This window comes from Phascolarctos cinereus, unplaced genomic scaffold, assembly GCF_003287225.1.
Source record: "Phascolarctos cinereus isolate Bilbo 61053 unplaced genomic scaffold, phaCin_HiC Scaffold_2;HRSCAF=192, whole genome shotgun sequence".
Taxonomy (NCBI): Eukaryota; Metazoa; Chordata; class Mammalia; order Diprotodontia; family Phascolarctidae; genus Phascolarctos; species Phascolarctos cinereus.
The window spans coordinates 264,169,233-264,191,920 of record NW_027555625.1 but is presented as its reverse complement, the minus strand read 5'-3'; the positions used below and the strand labels follow the sequence as shown (position 1 = coordinate 264,191,920).

The 22,688-nt window shown below is 38.5% G+C and overlaps 1 protein-coding gene and 1 pseudogene across 1 annotated transcript in view; one reads left to right on the top strand and one right to left on the bottom strand.

The window, feature by feature from the left end:
* MED27 (mediator complex subunit 27) overlaps positions 1-22,688 on the bottom strand; it is a 237,357-nt gene that overhangs the window by 43,150 nt on the left and 171,519 nt on the right. The gene's annotated exons all lie outside the window — the stretch shown is intronic.
* Positions 9,512-10,278, top strand: LOC144455442 (N-acetyllactosaminide beta-1,6-N-acetylglucosaminyl-transferase pseudogene; annotated as a pseudogene).

Here is a 22,688-nt window from a genome sequence, read left to right as displayed (position 1 = left end):
AGACTTCAGAAAAACCTGGAAAGACTTGTATAGAGTGATGCTGAGTGAGGTGAGCAGAACCAGGAGAACAGTGTACATAGTAACAGCCACGTTGTGCAATGAATAACTTTGATAGAATTAGCCCTTCTCAGCAACGCAAGGATCTGAGACATCTCCAAAGGTCTCATGATGGAAAATGCTATCCACATCCAGAGAAAGAACTGTGGAGTTTGAATACAGATTGAAGCATACTATCTGCTATTTTTTTCTTCTATTTTGTTTTGTTTTCTTTTTCTTGTGGTTCCTCCTATTGGTTCTAATTCTTCCTTACAACATCACTAATGTGAAAATATGTTTAATAGGAATGTATATGTATAGCCTATATCACATTGTGTGCCGTCTTGGAGAAGGAGGGGGAGAAAAATTTAAAACTCAAAAGCTTATGGAAGTGATTGTTGATAAATCAAAATAAATTAATAACAAAAGATTGCATAGAAGAAAACAGAAAGAAGTTCAGAAGGAAAGAGAGAAGCAAGACAGCTCTGAAAGTGTTATTTTGAATTTATTACAAAAATCAAACTATATAATAAACATATGGAGTTTCATATATAATCTTCTTTATCTGTTCTACTTCATATGTGGAAATGTCCTTTTTGGAGTAGTGTTTTGGTTTAGAATAAACAAAAATGTAAAAATCTGGGCTCGTAGTAGCCAGCAAGTCCAGCACTGAGAGCAGAATGCAATATGGGGGCCAGGAATCCTAAGGAGATCTCAGGCGGTACTACAGCATGCATATAGTCACAGTCCTGGTCAGCCCATAACTGGAGGAAAGTGTTAGAGGTACCACATTTTAGAAGTCCATTGTTAGGATGGAAAACAACCAGAAAAAGACAACTAGGATGATGAAGATACTCAAGATCACACCATACGAGGAGTGATAGAAGACATGTTTGTCCTGGGTAAGAGAAGACTTAGGGGGAAAGCTGTCTTCAATTATTTGAAGGGCTGTCACGTAGAAGGATGAGAATCTTTCCGTTTGGCCTCAGAAGTCAGAATTAGGAGCAATGGGTGGAAATTTCAGAAGCAAATTTAGGTGTGACGAAAGAAAAAAGAATTACTAACAATTACAGTTATACAGAATCGGAAGGAACTCCTAGAGTTCTTTAAGCAGAGTCTGGACGATCTGTCAGTTAAGTGGTAGGAGACTTCTGTTCTGGGTTCAGCCAGATCACATCTACAATGCCTTCAAAGTTCTGTGATGGAATGATCTGAAGTAATTCAGTATGGTCTAAATTTGGGATATTCCTTTGGGTGACTCAAAGCCACATCTTCCTATGCAATCTATTTGACCACATGTAATCTCTCTGCTGTGTTGAGGTAGCTGATACATAAGCTTGCTGTGACTTAGCAATAGTTTATGGCAAACCAATGGCAACACAGTGTGATAGTGGAGATAAGACTGATGTCAGAAGGCCAGGAGTCAAGATTTGGCTCTGCCACTAACAAGTGACATGATTATGGCAAAGTCATTTTCCTTCTTTGGGCCTTAGTTTTACCTGTAAAACGCTGGGATTGTACCACTGTATTTCTAAACTCTTCTCTAACTCTTAACATGCAGGAAGTCTATGATTTTTGAGATTTTCATTTATTTGAACGGTGCTTGAACTCAGTATGCCTAGATGTGAGATGGTAGGGAAGTAGGGCATGCTGGCAAAGGAGGACACAATGACCTGTAGAGACATAGGTGACTATGGAATCTCTTCTCTGAAGTAGCTAACATTTACCATAGTCACTGACATGACGCTGAATGACACGCACTATCGGTCTGATTCTTGGCAATTCCTGTGGGACATCAGAAATTCAAGCTAATGCCATCTGGTAATGAAGCAAGCTCACTGTTGCCAAGGTAACATGTTGTATACTAACACGCAGATTTCCAAAGGGCTTGCTACTTCACTGGGAGGGCTCGAACGCTATCCTATTTAAGGGGAAGTCCGGTGCCAGACTTGCTGTAGGGCTCACAGCCCAACCAGGGATCAGAGTTTCGGCATGTTATCTTTACCCATATTCTTGCTAGGGTAAAACAGACTCTCTTGGTAGATGTCACTCAGGTTCATGGTTCTTTCTGCCTATTCTCTCACTTTGTCTAGTTACAGAGTGCCAGCCTGCTGTGTTGGCTCCTGCTGCAGAAATTTGCCAACTAACTCTTGTGAGAGAATAAATGACAAGTTACAAAGAAAAGGGGGGATGGGAAGTTGCCTAAATTGGGAATAACATAAAAACAGTCAGTTACGGCTATCCAGCTAACTATAACACACTCAAACCCCAATCAACCCTCCCAATAGAGAAGGCACTGGGGGACCTGAGGGTAACTGAGTACTAATCATTCTATACTTACTACCCATTCCTACAGAGGGATACCCCTACATTATTCATGTTAAAGAAAAGTGGCTGGTCTCTACAGCAGTGCACTTCAATGCACTGATCTGAACCCCCCTTATACAAAATACTATATGGATGAACTATACTAATTCAGAATTCGTGGTAATTTGGATAGGGGCTAGACTACCTTTTAGTCTCACTTCCTCCATAAAGCTTCCTCTGAATTGCTTTAAAACAATAACCTGTGCATTTAATTATCAATTACTTCATAGGTGTTAAGTCTTCTCTCCAGTTAGGTTCCTGAGGGCATGAATTATGTCATACTTCTGACTAAAGTTTACCTTTATTTAGCAAAATCTTTCTTCTTAGTATTAATTTATAGTAGGAAGAATACTAAAAATATTTCAGAATAGACTGTTTCTATAAATTATTAGTAAATTTAGGACTTACTTACAAACACATAAAACAATTACAAATAATTTCTACCTATTTTTACCTATTATAATTTTATCTATTACACAGGTCCTTTTAGGACATTTACTGGTCAGCTCTTTAAAAGCCTATTTCAACGATTACAAGTTATAACATCTACTTGAAAAATAATATAATACAATCTTTAAACAGAAAGAATAAAAATGAAACTGAATACTATACAATACAATTACAGATATCAAGTTTGGCCCTGAAGAGAACTAAGAAAATAGACCTTCGTTTCTTTATTGAAGAGTGGGAGACTATGGGTATGAATTGTCACACATGCTGCCAGACATGATGGATATACTTGGTTAATTTTGCTGAACTGTTTTTTTCCCCCCTTTCCATATCTTTGTTGTGAAGTATGACTTGCTGGATATATGTGGAAATACATTTATGTAGGAAATAAATGTGATGTCAAAACAAAAAGCATTAATAAAAATACATTTTTAAAAATAAGATTACAAAACCTTCAATTTATAATTCAATCAGTTTTCCCTGATTGTAACCGGCCTTCCTCTCAAGGTAAATTAGTGATATTTTACTGTATATACTAACAGATTTATCTGCACATGTTAAATGACTTGCCCAAGGTCACATAGCTAATAAGTGACAGAGCCTAGATATCAGGACTTCTGACTACTAATTTATTGTTATATTTACTATGACAGGTACAGTCCTTTAAATCAGGTGAAGAAAAAAAAAAGAGATGGTCACCAGAACCTGAAGTCACTTAATCCTCTAAACTGCCCAGAAGTATTCTCTGGGCCTTTTGCTTTTTAAAGTTCAGTCTCTCTACAACCAGCCTACCCACCCTCAACCTACCCCAACCCTCCCCACTCCAGCTATATTCATTTAATAAAGTATTAGCTTTGTCTAATTTTAACTTTAAAAAACAGCCCTCTAGGCTCAGCACAACTGCCAGGTCTGTGTAGTTCTGAAAGGTATCCTGCTGGGCTGCGTTGTTTTCTGAACAGTAGGCCTTCAGGAAGGCAGAAGCAAGGAGAAATTAAACAGAAAATCTGCAGAGGAAATTGGCTGTTGGTTCTTTCTAGGAAAATAGAGGCCTCAAGCAAAACTGAGCAAAGAAAAGGATGGCAAAGATTCAGCCTTGGACACTCTGGGAGAGAGAAACTTGGGAAAAGTTGGTATAGGGAAGATAAATAATCTGTTGAGAGCAAAAGGCTAAAGGCACTGGCACAACAATCACCACTGGCTGGCCTGCAGCCAGATCATGAGTGGTGCCTGTGATCTGGAAACCTGGAGGTCAAACCAAGCAGCCCTCAGTACAGAGTAAAGTCTGTTTTCAAGGATGAGGGGCCAATCTCCACCCCAGAGGCAGAGTAGGTACCAGGGAGGTCCGGCACATGGTTCTGGGAAGAGGAAATGAACACACAGGATAGGATGACAGGAGCATGTTCTAGTCAGTGGCAGGTTGTGCTGGGCCTAGTACTTTTATTAGTACAAGGAACTCTCTGTGAGGAAAATCCCCACTGGCCCTAGAGAGTGGTGCCTGGGCCACTGAGAGGTTAAGTAACTTGCTTATAGTCACAATGACAATAGGTCAGAGGCAGAATTTGAACTCAGGCCTTCCTGAATCCCAGACCTGCTCCCTACCTACTATACTATGTTCTCTACATGTACATTTTAAATAAATATACATATAAACATACATTTTTGATACACGTAGCACAGAGACACATTTACACCTATACATATACATATATACACGTGCTATACATATTTTTTTGGGGGGTAGAGGTGGTACAGAGAGGACATGCAAATGCAAAGCTAGGGTAATACAATTTCAAAAACATAAGAAGTCGCCAAACAGAAATGGATAATCTGAATACAGTATCCTTGGAATGAAAAATTCATAGCAATATAGAAGTTTTAAAGCTAGAAGGAACCTTGAAGATCACCTAGTTCAGACTCTTCATTTTTACAGGTGAGGAAATTTATCTAAGATGTGGAGAAAAGAGGAAACACGCTCAAGAGCACACCAAAAGGGAGTCAGTATGTCCCACTTCCATATCTTTGCACACCTCCACCCCTCCTCCCAATAACGTACCTGGCTTCTCTCCAGACTCAGCTCAAACGCTAGAATTCCTGGTTTCTGCCACAGTGGTTGGGGCCCTCTTTCCCCACTCCCCACAATTACGCTGCATTTATTTGGTAGAGATTTTGTAGCTGAGTACATGTCTCACCAATCTGTCCCCTGCCCCAACTCCCTCAAAAAAACAGAAACTCTTTGAGGGGCAGGGCCTGTCCTGTGTTTGTATCCTGAGCACTTAGTACAGTGTCTAGTACCTACTAGGCACTTCAGAAATGCTTCCTTGATAGAAATAAATGAATGTTGACTGAGCACATGAACAAAGTCAAACTTTTTGAGCCTCTGTAAAATGGGGAGAACAATACCCTAGTACCCACGGCACATGACTGCTGTTAGGCTCAAATGAGATAATGGATGTAAAGCATTCATCAAGCTTTAAATCATTTAAAGTTAGCTGCTGTTAAAGTAAGTAGCAGAAGCAAGATTTAAAATCAGGTCTTTTCACTCCATGTTTGGTGCTATTTCCACTATACTCTCTTATCGTTTAGCGTGATCCTCTAAATAATTATTGCCATAGCTGTAACTCCAAATTTACAACTGAAAATCAGTAACTAAGAGACATTAATTAAGGCCACATAATCCAATTAATTTCCTCATTTTACAGATGAAGACATTGAGGCTCAGGCTCAGTGCTACCAAAGTCAAACAAGAAATATAGGGTCTGAATCTAGACTCTAGCTCTAGAACCAGTTGTAGATAAATATGCTAGGGATCCTAGTCAAGGTAGAGCTCATCATTGCATGGATCCAATGCTTTCCAATTGTACTAAAAAGACAACTTTACTCCCTTTTAGGGCAAACTTTCTCCATTATATTTCAGCTTCTTCTGTGGATACCCTGTTAGGCAGCACTTGGCTTCTTAATATTTTGCCTGTAGGAAATATGTCAACTCGACCTTGATGTAGAAAACTTTAATTCAAATCAAATAAATGTACAAGGTCACTTTAAAATTCAATTAACATGAATGGGAAAATATGTCCCATAGTTCTGTGAGCTGAAAATGTAAGCGTTTTATAAGTTAGCTCCCTCTACTCCAAAGCCTTATTGCCCTGTTGAGGTTGCACTGGGTAACAATGCAACTATTTCCCCTAAATGCTGTTTCTATGATGCAGCAGTCAGAACTCCACTCAAAATGCTTCTATTTGGAAAGGCTAAAAATTCATGAATGCTTTACATCCATTATCTCATTTGAGCCTAACAACAGTCATGTGCCGTGGGTACTAGGGTATTGTTCTCCCCATTTTACAGAGGCTCAAAAAGTTTGACTTTGTTCATGTGCTCAGTCAACATTCATTTATTTCTATCAAGGAAGCATTTCTGAAGTGCCTAGTAGGTACTAGACACTGTATTAAGAAAAACAGAAAATGCCCAGAAAAGTATAAGTACCTATAACCTTATTTTAAACAAATCTTAAAAGAGAATTTCCAAATAGGTGTCCTCTGAGAAAAATTGGACTTTAACTGATTTTCAATAATAATAATGCAAGAATGGGGCAACTAGGTGGCAAAGTAGATAGAGAGTCAGCCAGGCCTGGAGTCAGGAAGACTCATCTTCCTGAGTTCAAATCTGAGCTCAGACACTTACTAGCTGTATGATCCTGGGTAAGTCCCTTAACGCTGTCTGCCTCAGTTCTCATCTGTAAAAAATAAGCTGGAGAAGGAAATGGCAAATTATTCCAGTATCTTTGCCAAGAAAATCCCAAATGGGGCCACGAAGAGTCAGACACCACTGAAAAACAAGTGAATAACAACAAAAAAATGTTAAGAATGATAATCACATAGGGGCAGCTAGGTGGCGCAGTTGGATAGAGCACTGGCCCTGGAGTCAGGAAGACCTGAGTTCAAATTCAGCCTCAGACGCATAACACTTACTAGCTGTGTGACTCTGGGCAAGTCACGTAACCCCAGTTGCCTTGCCAAAAACAAACAAACAAACAAACAAACAAACAAACAAACAAACAAACAAACAAAGAATGATAATCACAAGACAGGGGAAACTGCATGTACTTAGAAGAAAGCATCCTCAGGAAGTTAATTCAAAGGTGACTCTCCCAGGTCCTTTTGTTTCTACTCCTAAAGTTTGGTCTTTCTCAGAGAGAAGAGAACTTTATTTCCATTTTATTCTACAAATCATAGAAACTCTAAGGGAAACAGGAACTTCTAAATTTCATGACAGAGAAACTCTTCTGTATTTCTTTCCATTCTCTCTTTTGCTGAGACCCCAATTAAACTTTAGCTTTTGAGTTTAAACTGGGTAACAACCAGGTTGCAAAATGTGGGCTGATATTACAGAAACATACGTTATTTTACACATATAATGGGCATCATATTGTTTGCCATCTCAAAGGGTGGGGGAGGGGCTGGAGAGAGGGAGACAATTTGGAACTCAAAATTTGAAAAATGAATGTTAAAAAAAAAGTTGGCTGATTAAATACCCAGTAAAGAAAACACAACCTCTTTTGCAATTTTATAACTCTACTGCAAGTTAAATAAAAAAAAATTAGGGATGTCACTGAAATAAAACATTAATAATAATATTATTTCTGTTAAATTTTAACATTTAAACCCATGTTGCTGAAGTCATTAGGATTTGACTATCCACGAAAGCCCTCCAAACTCAAGCTAGATTCCTCAGCATCTTAGGGCATCCTCTTGATTTAAAGTGCAATGCCCTGCAATGCAGAGCTGAAAGGAAAGGAAGGAAAACACTTAACGGAAATATCACCAACTAAGGTTACAAGACAATCATATTTGTTCACCTTTACTGATTATGCTGCAGCAACAAATTAAAAGCAAAGGAACTCTTCCAGCATAAGAACAAGCTAGTGCCTTGCATAATCTCTGTCTGTCCTCCTGTTCATTAGCAGGCCAGTTTCGGTGGACCATACTGTATTCTTCACTGTAACAGAAGAGTATCAACAAAGCAACAGACTTTCAATCTCTCTCCTCCCCTTCCAGTTATCTCATTTGCTGGGGATATAAATGCTCTCTCTTCACATACTCATTACTCTTTAATGATGCCTGTTTGTAAATAGCAAGATAAGATGCAATTAAGCCACTAGAGGCTAAAACAAACAAACATGCTAATTAGGTTCCTTACAAGAGATTTTTTTCCCCCTGTATAGACTGGAATTTACCTTTCATTAATCTAACTTAATTGCAATAGCACACTGATATAAAAAAAATCAACACAAATTAAGTGCTTTGAATGATTTCCCCATATTAAAGGTAAACTGGCGATCTCTTCTTTTGGTAACAAGGCATATTCTGTTAATAAGGGAACAAGACTAACTAATCGATCACAATGGAGACTGTCTGCCATTGTCTAGTTCTCTTTTCAGAAGGAACGACATTTTGATGTCTATGGCTAGTTGACTAGAGGTAATTAGGCCACAACATAGGTTCACCCTCTATTTTACTCAAGTTAGCCTTTATTCTGTTCCGTGGCTGTAGAATCACCTAACCCTTGCCAGCTACCTTGTAAAAATCTAAGTCACTGGTCACAAGAAGGACTAAGTAAGGCAGCAGTGATGAATGAATGGAAAGTCCTCATCATTTCTGGAGAAATAATGTTAAACCTGTGCCCCACTGATGACGAAACAGCAGATCCACCTTTTTATAAAAAGGACAAGACATGTTATACTGACAGAGACCAATTTGCTCCTGATGCCATACAGAAAAGTTCTCTTTTGATTCCAGAAAGTATTAAAGACATTTCTCAATTAAAAACAAAGACCAAAAAAACCCAGTATTACCCTCATCAACTAGCATGGTTTCCCTTGGTATCTGATGGCATTTTTCTTCTGAAAGCATAATTATCTATTTTTCATTTTTCCAATTTTCATTTATCTCCTCCCCATCGCCTTCTTCTTCACAAGTGACCTGGACACAAGGACACCAGGAGGTCCCACCTTTTCCGAGTGCTTTCCTTATCTATGGTGGCTACTGCAACGGCAAGAATAACTGTACAACTGGTAGCAGTTTACTTCTAAACAACCAGATCTGAAAAAAATACTAGGGAATCTATAGGTCTTAGAATCAGATCCACAGCCTTGAAGGATAGCCCACCCTGACATTATTTGTATAGCTGATAGAAACCTGTCTTCCCTAATAGCTTCTACTGCTTTGTACCACATAAGAATCTCTTAGGATGAAGGGTATGCGGATGGCATTGTTGCACTGCTTGCCTTTACTGTCATCATTCCTATGGAATGGAAGGAATTGCCAAGAAAGGTCTGCACTGTCGTTGTTTCCCTCCCCCAATTCCCAAGCTAGATATTAAGAGAACAGAGTGCAGAGAGCACACACCACACAGAAAGAAACAAAAGTATTGTTATCCAGTGCTGAAGCCAAGCCAGGGGACAGACTGGAAACTGATTTAGATAGCAATTACTAATTAAAACACATCCTCTTTTAAGGCTAAACAAGTAAACAAAGCAGAGAAGCTGTCCCAATGCAAGAGATTCCAGAAAAGAAAGTGAGAGGCCAGGTGACTTATAGTTTCAGCAACTGATCACTTCTCAGTCCCTGAAGAGGGATTTTTTCCCCCCTGAAGAAAGAAAATAATGAACTCTGGGAGGCATTATAGTTTGGTCATTTCTATACAGAATGTAGTCCTCTTTTACCTGCTGATCAACCATCACCAGCATCAGCCAACATTACCAGCACTTGCAGCCTCTGAGATTCAGTGGAAGTACATTATTAACACACCTTGTGGGCAAGATTTCCCTCTAAAAACCAACAAGGAAATAATTTAGCATTTTTGGAAAGGACTGAAGGAGAAAAATTTCACCACAGGGGTGTTGCATCCTGCACATGCTATTGAAAGGACTCAATATGTCTTTAGAGAATATATGAGCCAAGAAGTCTCATTTTTGCAAAAAACTCAACACTTTAAAATCGTTACCTCCCTTTCAACTAGTATTTTGCTTTGGCTGTGCTTATATTGCCCTCACAAAGAAGATTGTCAATTTTGTTTTCCAAGATCAATAGGCCACTGATTTATTCTAGTGGTCTAAGGAGACCTACAGTCCTGATGAACACTTCTAAGTGACACTCTAGTGGTTCCTGAATCCATGCCGAACGTACACTGGGACGGAAACTTCAGCAGAAAGCAGCAAGACACGCGAAAAGAATATGAGACTATCACAGTCACTCCATACGTGAAACCTGAATCTTTGGCAATGGTGATTTAAAATGGTTACAGGACTTCCCAAACATGCTGGATAACAAGTTTGAGCTTAAAACGCACAGTATATATTTACTTTGGAATTTTCTGAGAAAGAGCCCAAACCAAAGTGAAACTCTGATAAAACTGAGCTGGTATCTTTGATCTTCCATACTTCTGGATTCAAGGGAGTCAAGAGAATTGGAATGAAAGCTTAATGACTTTCAGTTTGAAAAGGAAGCACTTTGTTCCTTAAAGACTTGGCCTTGGCAGTTTTCAAGGACTGACTATAAGACAGCATCAAACATTTTGGTCACACAATATGAAACACTGTCCAAAGCAGACAGTGTTTCCCCAAGTAATAAGTATGGACTAGTTGGGCACCTGTGTGCGACTTGGGCACCTGCAACCACTTCATTTAGAGCCCCAAGTTATACAATTCTTAGTTTTGATCTCCCTGGGATATATCTAGCAGTACGATTTCTAAGCCAAAATATATGAACATTTTAGTTACTTTAAACTGGATTATCTGTCATCTATGTGAGCCATTAGCTCTTGTGATTCCACGATGGTACTTTTTATTGCTAATGCGGAAAAACAGAGACACAGGTCTTGTAAATTTGTTCAAGGTAACACAGCCAAAGGAGCAATGAGTCTTGGCAATCTTCAACCATCCTGACTCCCAGTCTAGTGTTTTTCTCACCACAATTCTCAGGGATTGTCTACTCTTGAGGCAAATATATTTCATCCATCATCAGGAAACAGAAACTAGCAATAGAAGAAAAAGGGTAGTCTTGCTTTGATGAGAATCTAATTATAAGTCTTAAAAGGACCAACCATTAGAATTACACAGAGGCTGAGACAAAGCACACTGTGTACTCGACCATGCCTCATGCCCTAATATTTTTACACTGGTGAAATCACATTATGACAAATACCAGTTGCAACCCTGAAAAGAAAGGGAAATGTCACAAAAGGACTAAAATAAACACCACTGGCAGCTGGAGAGCTGTGTATAAGGAAGGAGAGGCAGACCAACATGATTTGCCTCAGTGACATGTTATGACTACATGTATATGAGCTGCAGATTTTTTTTTAAGCACCAGCTGAGACATTCCTAACTTTCCCAGTGGCTGCCTCCCTAAGTCACTGACCAGCAATTTGTATTAGGCAGCAGTTAGGATTCATCCTCAAGACATAGGCCCAGAACAATCGCCTCTATTCATTTGGGCCCTAGAGACAGAACTGGCACCAGACCAGGAGGGCATGTACCTAAAGAGTCACATAAGGCAGGCAGTGTCTGCTTGATAGACCGCAGATAAAATCTGTCAGTCCTAAACCACTTAAGTGCTCTCAGATCAAAGCCCTGTAGCCTAAGACTCAGTCTGAAATTCATTTTTATGGTTTCATTATAAGCCACTGAAAAATCTGATTTCACAACAGCAACACTGACAACCTTAACTTAAGCATGGCTGCTGTATCATATAAAAAAACACAACAGAGCTAAAAAAAAATCCCACGTTAGTGAACAGATGTCTAGCCCATTTGCAATTAATAAGACCCACTTCCATACAATCCGACTACTTAAAATTCCTGGAACAAGATATAAAAGTTAAGATGCCAGTACTCTGGTTTCAATGAGAATGAACGGAAACTGTAAAATCTTTTCTCCTTTTGAGGGTAGGCCCAATCCACACAAAAGTCCCAACAGCACACTAAATTTATCAACAAAATTGTCATTTGATAAAGAATGTATGAAAGAAGAAAACAGAGCTAAACAAACTGGATTTATCTTCTGAAAACACTTCCTGACAAAATAAGATTTGTTATTATATTATTACCCTTTTAATAGAAAAATCTTTCTTCTTTTTCTCCAGCCACCTACACATTGTGTGACTTGCACTCACTTCTATCTGTATGAGTAACCTTTCTAGGACAGTGGTTTCATAGCCTCTGTAGACCTACATCTCCTAAACCCAATAAAATGAGATAGCTGGGACAGATGTTCTCCATAATTTCTTCTAGCTTTAATGTTACATGTTCTAACACTCTATATTTATATTTTAAAGTTCCCTTTCCAGTTCTGAAATTCTATGCTTAATTTCCCCACTAGCAAATATACTATATTTCAGATATACTATTTATACATACATATATAAAATAATAATAGTGTGAATGGAAAGATAAAGCTAGAAGGAGAGCAATGAAACTGTGACATGGGAGAAATTTGGTGTCTGTGAAACTATCATATTTAGGTTCTAACACTTCAGTTCCCTGGGAGGATGTGGAAATGGCACAAAAGAAAACTCAGGAAAAGTGGCTAGACCTGACCAAATACAAAATTGAAGAAATTCGAGCTGGAGGCAACAATTTAAAAGGCTTTTAGGAATCTATTTTCAAAATATCTTACAGTGGAGATTACCAAAAAAATGGAAAAGTTCATAGATGCAGAAGCTATCATTACCCAATAAAGACAAAAAAACCATTAACAACTACTGACCCATATGCTTATTGTCTCATCCCTATAACACCTTTATGAAACTCACCAAAGAAAACGGGGAGGTGTTTTGAGTTTTTTTGTGAATGATTTTCCACAGCAGACCAAATTTTCAGAGTCCCACAAATGACTATAAGCTACACAGAATACAAGATACTACTTTTTGCTCACTACCCAAAAAGCACTCAATTTGAAAGAGCGAAGCCCAGTCCAACAATGTGTCTCCTTGCACTTGTTAATCATACAAGAGTCTTTGACAGATGTAACCACAAAGGGCAACTTGTTAAACAATTCTTTGGTTATAAATGGCAAGCAAAGTGCAAAACAAGGAGACATATGCTCACCCATAGCGTTCACCACAACAGAGTATAAATGAAAGAGGAATCCCATATAGACAACGAGGTTCTTCAGATGTTCCTATTGACAGATGATATTTTGCTGACTTCACCTTGACACAAAACACTACAAGGACTTGTAAGACTTAAAACCAATGCAAAGAAATCAATCAAGCAATCCAAACAGGAAAAACAAAACGAAGAAACCATGAATATCTCTCAGATTATAGCATGCGGTTGGAGAGGCGGCCCATTAACTTACTCGATTTGTAAACGCATATTGAACAGGTAGGTACTTCAGATGGACCGTGAGCTGGGCCAGAGTTTAATAGGAGAGGAACAGATTGGATTACTTTGAGAAACTACATAATCTGAAGCTGCTCCTCTAACACAAAAGCCTCCTACCAATGTGACACTGCTCCAAATCACAGGACACTAAAGAATCAAAATCACAGGTGACCCAAGACAATGGAGAGAAGTAAAGTGGTATAAATAGGTATATTACCAACAATGACTTGTGTGTAAGAAGTAATTTAAAAGACATCATCACAGACAAGTGTGTTCAGAAAAAGGGGTAGTCTGGTTCTACTAAATATCCACATTCACAAAAAAAGACCTCTGGTACAGTGGCAAGGGGATTGGATCTGGAGTCAGAGGACCTCAATTTAAATTCCAGCTCTGCTATGTTCTACTTGTGTGACTTCTGGCAGGTCACTTATTGCCTATGGGCCTCAGTTTCCCTACCTGTAAAATGGAGGGGCTGGACTAGACTACTTTTAAGATCCCTTCCAGCTCTAGATCCTATGAGCAACCAGCATGTGAAGTAGATGCACAATAGAAGATTTATGAAGGGCACAGGAAGACTAATGTAGGATGAGAAAGCACAGACAACACTACAACATGCACCAGTATACTATGATATACTGGGTAAAGTGCTGGATTCTGAATTTGGAGAGACCTGGGTTTAAATTCCACCTCCAATGGCTACTGCAGACAAATCAATTAATCTTTCCAAGCTTCAGTAAAATTAAGAGAGATCCTATTAGTTTCTACTTCTCAGGATTGTCATTAGGGATCAAATGAGATAATGTGTGTAAAGTGCTTTATAAGTCTTAAAGCCCCACATTAAGTAGCAGCTATAATAAGTTTTTATTATTATCATTATCAAAACCAATAAGATCACAGATCCACCAAAATACAGAAGTGACAGTGTAAGAAAAGATAGGGGCCATCGGACCATCTTCTTTCCAGATCTGCTCCCCCTTACATGAAATGCCTTCTTGCTTTCCAATGCTAGTTGAAGTTCTGCCTTCCCCATAAGTCCAACGTCCGACTTTCTCTTTGAAGCCTATCACATTGCTTTCTCCTCTGACCTCTTGTAACCCTTCTTATACTGCTTATTATTTATTTTGCACATACTGCCTCATATTACTCATTATCTTTTTTATGTCTCTGTCCTATTTTCCCTACTACAGCATAATTCTTTCAAGCACAATGGCTGTTTCTTATGTGTCTCTGGATTCCTACTGCCTACTACAGATTGCCCATAGTAGGTGCTCAATGAAATAGCTGATGGTAATTTTTCTTTTTAAAATTTGTATGCTGGGGGGTGGAGCCAAGATGGCAGAGTGAAAGCAGTGACTTGCTTCAGCTCTCCCCCAAACCCCTCAAAATACCTATAAAAAATGGCTCTAAACAAATTCTAAAGTAGCAGAACCCAGAAAAAGACAGAGTGAAGCAAATTTCCAGCCCAAGACAACCTAGATGACTGATCAGAAAGTTATATCATGTTGGGCTGGTAGCTGAGAGCAGCATGGCGCGGGCACATAGGCTGCAGCAAACCTGGAGCAGGCCTTAGAGGACTTAATCACAGGCAGCTGTGGTGGTTTCCAGACTTTTCAAGCCACCAATGCCAAAGACAATTTAGAAGGTCAGTGGGAAAAGTCTGTCTCTGCAGTGCTGAGAGAGGAGCTAGGTCTCAGAGCTAGTTCCAAAGCACAGAGCGTGGGCCCCGGGTCAGGGACTGCATCCTGAGCTTCCGGCCCACAGACTGAGGGGAATGGAGTGGCTGATGAGAGGGGGTTTGCAGGGATCTCTCTGCCAGTGCTGAGGCAGGAACCTCTTGCTTTGCCAGTGCTTGGATCTGGGTCACAGTTCTAGACGTCGGTTCTGGGGCAAGGAGGAGCGCTGGTGTGGTAGAGCTTGTAGTGGCTATGGAGAAGTAACCTTCCTCACAGTTCCAGGAAAGAAAGGAGTGCTTGTGGTCACTAATAGACCAAAGCACCTTGCCCCATATCATACCACCTTGCTAGAATGGAAAATTTACAGGTCCTTAACAAGCATCTCTGCAAACAGCTGTACAAACCCCTGAAGCTTGGGACAGTACATTCTCCACATTGGAAGCTGACTCTTATCTTAACAAACAGATTAAAACTCAAGTAACTGGCCAGGATCATGAGCAAGCAGCGCAAAAAGAGTCAGACTATACTATCTTACTTTGGTGACAAGGAAGATCAAAACATGCAACCAGAAGAAGACAACAAAGTCAAAGCTCCCACATCCAAAGCGTCCAAGAAAAATATGAATCAGTCCCAGGCCCTGGAAGAGCTCAAAAGGGATTTTGAGAAGCAAGTAAGAGAAGTAGAGGAAAAACTGGGAAGAGAAATGAGAGTGATGCAAGAAAATCATGAAAAACAAGTCAACAGCTTGCTAAAGGAGACCCAAAAAAATACTGAAGAAAATAACACCTTAAAAAATAGCCTAACCCAAATGGCAAAAGAGGTCCAAAAAGCTAATGAGGAGAAGAATGTCCTAAAAAGAAAAATTGGCCAAATGGAAAAGGAAGTCCAAAAGATTACTGAAGAAAATACTTCCCCCAAAATTAGAATAGATCAATTAGAAGCTAGTGACTTTATGAGAAATCAAGACACTGCAAAACAAATCCAAAAGAATAGAAAAAAGAAGACAATGTGAAATATCTCTGGAAAAAACAACTGACCTGGAAAATAGATCCAGAGAGAGATTTAAAAATTATTGGACTATCTGAAAGCCATGATCAAAAAAAGAGCCTAGACATCATCTTTCAAGAAATTATCAAGGAAAACAGCCCTAATATTTTAGAACCAGAGGGCAAAATAGAAATGGAAAGAATCCACCGATCTCCTCCTGAAAGAGATCCCCAAAGGAAAACTCCTAGGAATACTGTAGCCAAATTCCAAAGTTCCCAGTGTAAGGAGAAAATATTACAAGCTGCCAGAAAGAAACAATTCGAGTATTGTAGAAACACAACCAGGATAACATAAGATGTAGCAGCTTCTACATTAAAGGACCGCAGGGCATGGAATATAATATTTAGGAGGGCAAATGAGATAGGATTACAACCAAGAATCACCTACCCAGCAAAACTGAGTGTAATCCTTCAGGGGGAAAAATGGTCATTCAGTGAAATAGAGGACTTTCAAGCATTCTTGATGAGAAGACCAGAGCTGAATAGAAAATTTGACTTTCAAATACAAGACTCAAGTGGAACATGAAGACGTAAACAGGAAAGAGAAATCATAAGAGACTTATTAAGGTTGAACTGTTTACATTCCTGCATGGAAAGATGATATTTATAACTCATGAAAACCTTTGTCAGTATTAGGGTAGTTGGAGGGGGAAAAATTATATGTATGTGTAGATAGATAGATAAATAAATAGATAGATAGATAGATAGATAGATAGATAGAGGGCACAAGGCGAGTTGAAGATTAAGGGGTCATATCTGGAGACTAAAATTAAAGGATGAGAGAGGATTATACTAGGAGAAGAAGAAAGGAAGAGGTAGAACGGGGTAAATTATCTCAAAAAAAACAGAAAAGAAAAGGCTCTAATAGTGGAGGGGAAAAAGGGGAAGGTGAGAGTGAATGAGTGAATCTTATTCTCACAGGATTTGGTTTAAGGAGGGAATAACATATACATTTAATTGGGTATGGAAATCTGTCTTACCCTACAGGAAAATGGGGGGGGGGAAGGGACAAGAGAGCAGGGCAGATTGGGAAAAGGGGTAATCAGAAGCAAATACTTCTGAGGAGGGACAGGGTCAAAAGAAAGAACAGAATAAATAGGGGGGGGATACGATTAAGGGAAATAAAGTTAGTTTTTCACAACATGTCTACTATGGAAGTGTTTTGCAGTATAACTGCACACGTATAACCTATATTGAGTTGCTTGCCTTTTCAATGAGGGTGGGTGGGAAGGGAGGAAGGGAGAAAATTTGGAACCCAAAGTTTTAAAAACACATGTTTTAAAAAAAATGTTTTCACATGTAACTGGGAAATAAGAAATACAGGAAATAGGGTACAGAAGTCTATCCTGCCCTACAGGAAAATAGAAGGGTAAGGGGATAAGAGAAGGGGGGACAGAGATAGAAGAGAGGGCAGACTAGGGGAAGGGGTGTTCAAAATGCATGCCATCTTGGGGTGGGGAGAGGAGCAATATGGGGTGAAAATTTGGAACTCAAAATCTTGTGGAAGTAAATGTTGAAAACTAAAAATAAATAAATGTATATTAAAAGGAAAAAATCTGTATGCTAAGAGATCTAAATACAACAAAACTGTAAAGTATTTGTGAATTTCAAAAAAAAAAAAATCTTTCCACTTTTGGCTTATTAAAAAGTCTACAACCCCTCTCATACATTTGAATATCTGGAGAACATTTCAGAAATTTTAGGTGTGTAGTTAAGCAAATATTAAACACCTAATCAGTTTCTAGAAAGGTAGACACACAAAAAGGCATTTTTGTTTCTCAATTTAAAAACAAAACAAAACAAAACATAAACTGTGTGTACTTACAAAATAGTCAGAATATAAAACTTCTGACTTTGAGTGAAAAAAAATTTAAAAATATATTAAACATATTCCATGTTCACCAAGCTACCCCATTCCCTCTGGGCTTGAAAAATTGGCATGAAAAACCCTGGTGATCACAAAAGTTAACACAGTCATTTGATTCATACTTAGAAATCTCTAGTTCTTAAGGCAAGCACATAGAAGAGATAATTTTTGCCCAATCATTCTTCCATTTTTCCTATTTGAAATTATGACAAATTAATTTTAAGGGCACAGTTCAGTAATAATGCTGGATGAAATGGTAATCAAAACCATGACGCTATCTCTAGAAATCAATCTGAAAAAATGATCGCAAAATATGTTACTTGGTTCACCTTTTATGTAGCCTGGGCCTATCCTGCTCACTCTCTGTTACATTCACAAATACTAACAAGAGAGCTGAAGTTTCAGCATAGATGTCAACTTTCTGAACTTCAGTAACTTTAAAAAGAAATCTGCTCTCCTTTCACTCCACTGCCACCAGAAATGAATTGTGCAGTACTTTCTATTAAAACTGAACAACGGTTTTCTTTCAATGCATAGGCATGATTAAAAGATTAGCTGAAAAAAAAATCAATTGTGTAGATTGGGATTAAGGAACAGAGTGAAATACCAAGATAAACGCCTTTTAAAATCAACTGAGGATTTAACACAGCTCTGGAAGGTTTCAATTATTTACATGCTTGGTCTATGTGGTGTAAATCCAGGCTAATGAGATACAATTGTTGTGTCTAGAGAGAACAGCTGAGACTCATGCACTAACAACTCTACAAAACGTAGATGATGATTCAGGAACCATATCTTCATTTTGGTTCATCTTATTGACCCACTAGATATTGAGAAGCATGCTTCCATTTGGTCAAATATAAACCCTGAGACAATGCTGTGAGGGATACAGAAACTATTGATCAACACCTCTGTCCTGCTAATAACAAGAATTTATGGTAGTATCTTCTTTCTAAAGAAATTATAAAGGACCTAAGACACTGGTCTTTGTGAAATTCCAGTTTCTAATATGATGCTTTGGGCTTTTGGCGGCACACTGACGTGACCATTAAAATCAAAGTGCTCCGCACAGTCCTATGTACTTTTAAATGCTTTTCTTGTCTATAATTTAGGTTGTCAATCTGTAAGTGGCATTTCAAAAACAGTTACTAAATTTTAGGATAGCTATACTCTTCTTCTTTGGAGGTGGGGTGATTAAGTAGTTGAAATCGGTATCCAAAGACACCTTTACTCATAGCTTCCTGACTCACTAGCCATGGAACTTGAGACGAGACCAGAGGTGGGGAGCCTGTGGCCTCAAGACCACATGTGGCCCTCTAAGTCCTTGAGTGGGGTCCTTTGACTGAATCCAAACTTCACAGAACAAATCCCCTTAATTAAAGGATCTGTTCTGTAAAACGTGGACTCAGCCAAAAGAACCTAAAAGCCCACATGTGGCCTTGAGACCACAGGTTCCAGACAGGATACTACTAGCTGTTTGGTCACTTTAACAGGTTGTCTGAGCAGCAACAGAGAATCAAATGAAATAATGCATATAAAGGTGCTTTATAAACTGTAAAACTGTGAAAATGCAAGGTGTATTTCAGATTCTACGAAAAACTTTGAACACTTTGAAAGAGCTATCATTTTATCAATATGGATATTTCCCTCCACTGACACAAATAATAACTCCTCCTTGCCTCAGTAATGCTGTCCTCATGAACTGCTATGGCTAAAATAAAATTCAACAGCTGATGGTCAATCTTCTTGTTATGAGTTAAAAAGCCTATGGCTAGCAAAAGAAAACTCAATGTGCTATAAATAGTTGTTTATAGGTTGTTTCTATCATACCTGTAAAAAAAAAGTTTAAAAGTTAAAGCTAAAAAGTTAAAGGACTTTAGGAAAACTGTGCCTACAGCATTTCCCTCTTTATTTTCACAACATATGGGCTCATTCCCTAAAAATAACTACACTTTCCCATTGCCCAGAGTGAAAAGCAACTGAACTGATACTCCTTAAGTGATCTGGGACTTAAATCCAAAAGTCACTGGAAAAAATATCCATGAGTAATTCAAAAGAACCCGTCAGAAATGCCGTTCTCTGACCCACTGATTGAAGCGAGCAACAGTTCCAATGAAGCCAAGAGTCTGCTTGAGTGAGCCACGTTGGCAGCTTCTACTAAAATTGGAAGGGAGGAGGGGAAAGGGACTGTGGAAGAGGGAATTTGACACAGTTAAAATGGCAAACACACCACTCACAGATCCAAACTCCACTTTAGTGTCTCATAGGCCACTGGTAGCCTACTGTTTGGAGAAGAAAATGGCAAACCGCTCCAGTTTGTAAAGAAAACACCATGGACAGTGCTAGCATGCTATGGTCCATGGGGTTCATGAAGAATCAGAAATGACTGAAGAACTCAACAATAACAACAACAACAACAACAACAACAAGAAGTCTACCCTTAGACTCTGATTTCTATCAGGGCCAGGTGTGAAGGTCTGCAGTATAAGAACTCTAAAACTCCTAACAGTGGATAAAATTCCTCAGTATTTTTGGCATTTGGGATTGAGGAATCTCTCAAATTTGAGAATCCATGGAGAACCAGAAGAGAATCTAAGTGACTATGGATGATAATTACTGCAATATGTGACCTTAGCTAAGTCCCTTAATCTCCTGGGCTTTAGTTTCCTCCTCTGTAAATGACAGAGCTTTTGAGGTCCTTTTCAGCTCTAGAGCTATGATCCTATGATTATAAAAATACATTTAAATGTCTTAAATTAGCTGGGTCATTAACTCAAGAAAACATACAAAGAATATTAGATAAATTGTGTAGTAGTGTAATTGGGCTAATTACTGATCTAAAGAAAAAACTAAAGAAAGCTATATCAATTGCCATTAAGTTCCAAGAACATATTCACCATCTTTATGATAACCAAAGATAATAAATATTTATGTAAGGAACCACACACTAAATTCCTGCATGAGTCTAATTCTAGAAGTGAGAAAAAAGGATCTGGGCAGATGAACTTGCAAGTGTTTTCTTGTGAGAAAACAAAAACAACGTAACCCAATGCAACTCTCTTTCTACCTCACCTGCCAGAAAACTCAGAGACAGCTTTATTGGCCATGTGCTAGAATCTGAGACTGGCTCTCAGAAACTGCTACCCTGGTGTTTCCTTTACGTGGCCTCTATTTTTCAATGTCTTATTTCACGCTGTGTTTATCTGTGAGCCTGCCTTAAGACTTTTTGGAAGTACAGCACAAATTTACTCATTCAACAAACATTTATTGCATGGTGCCAGAAGAGATACAAGAATAAATCTCAAATACACATCATTAACATAACACAAAGATCAGCACACAACCACAGGTTCTGCACAGGAAGGATATAAAACCCTAAGAGACAGATAAATAGGCAAGTTATGCAAGGGGCATAGAACAAAGGTAGGAAGCTCCTTCAGAGAACAATGCAAAAATAATTGGCAAAGGTGACTGAGGGTCAAGGCCAAACTCTACAACTATGGGTCCTAGCATAACCACCTATTTTTTGCAAGGATTCTAGTACATACTAAGCTTGGGGATTAGCTTTGCCCCACTACTTTACCACTTGTACTACTTGCCCCACTTACTAGAGTCAGAGGTATAACTCTGATGTCAGTCTTCATCCTAAATTCCCCCCACCCCAAAATGCTTGCAGATAGATAAAATAACATATAGAAACATAAGCAATTTAACTGTTCTATCTACCTTGTGAAGTCTGGGAAGGTTAAAATGAGACAACATACATCAAAGTGATTTTAACAAAGGAAAATACATTACACAAAAGCATGGCATTTAATTTTTATAGGTCAGTTGGAAATGTTGAAGAGACCTTAAGCTTAAGAGACCCTTAAATGTGGGTAATTTCAAATTTGGTAAAGCACTTTGCTCTTTTGCAAATCAAATGCTATACAAATTCATAAATAAAGAGAATTTAAAAAAAAAACTAAAGTATGGAGATTGTAGGTCCAGGATTCAATTTTTCCTTCTCTTTTTAAATGTATCACTTAATCAATAAATCAATCAAAAACTGAAGATTAAAATTTTAATGTCAACATAAGCCAGCTGTTTATTTCAAACTAACTCAGTTATTTTCTTATAATACTTGAACATAAGTGGATGTCAGCTAATCAATTAATTTTAACCTAATAGTCACATACTAAAGTTATTTTATTTTATGTATTTATTTATTTTGGCGAGGCAATGGGGTTAAGTGACTTGCCCAGGGTCACACAGCTAGTGAGTATTATATGTCTGAGGCTGGATTTGAACTCAGGTCCTCCTGACTCCAGGGCCGGTGCTTTATCCACTGCGCCACCTAGCTGCCCCCTAAAGTTGTTTTAGACAAATGAACTTGTTCTTTCAAAAAATAAAAAGAGTCTAACTATACCAACAATTATTAATTTGTAAATCCTTCCAAAACTTCAAAACAGGGCAACTGAACTAGATGAGACATGGATATGCTTAAAAAGCTCACATGAGTCCACACTGGCTATGATTTGAGACACATATATACGCTACATTTCCCCCTATGGCTAGTTATACAAGGTTCACAAAGTGATTAAAAGAAGTTAAGTCAATTACTAGCCTCTCAGTGCTAGTACCAATCAGTACAATAAGTCCCATTCACTTAGGAATGCAAATTTGAGGTCTTTTGGGCACAATAAAGAAATGTGATCATCCCAGCCTGCTTTACATACTTAAAAATGCTTTTATTGATGACTTTTTAAAAATATTGCCAGCACAACCAATCAATACATTGGAAAAGTCCAGAAAGATGTTCAATGTTGAACATCTGCGGACCTCCCACCTCTACAAAGGGGTGGATTGAGAGCATCTTAAATCTCTTCT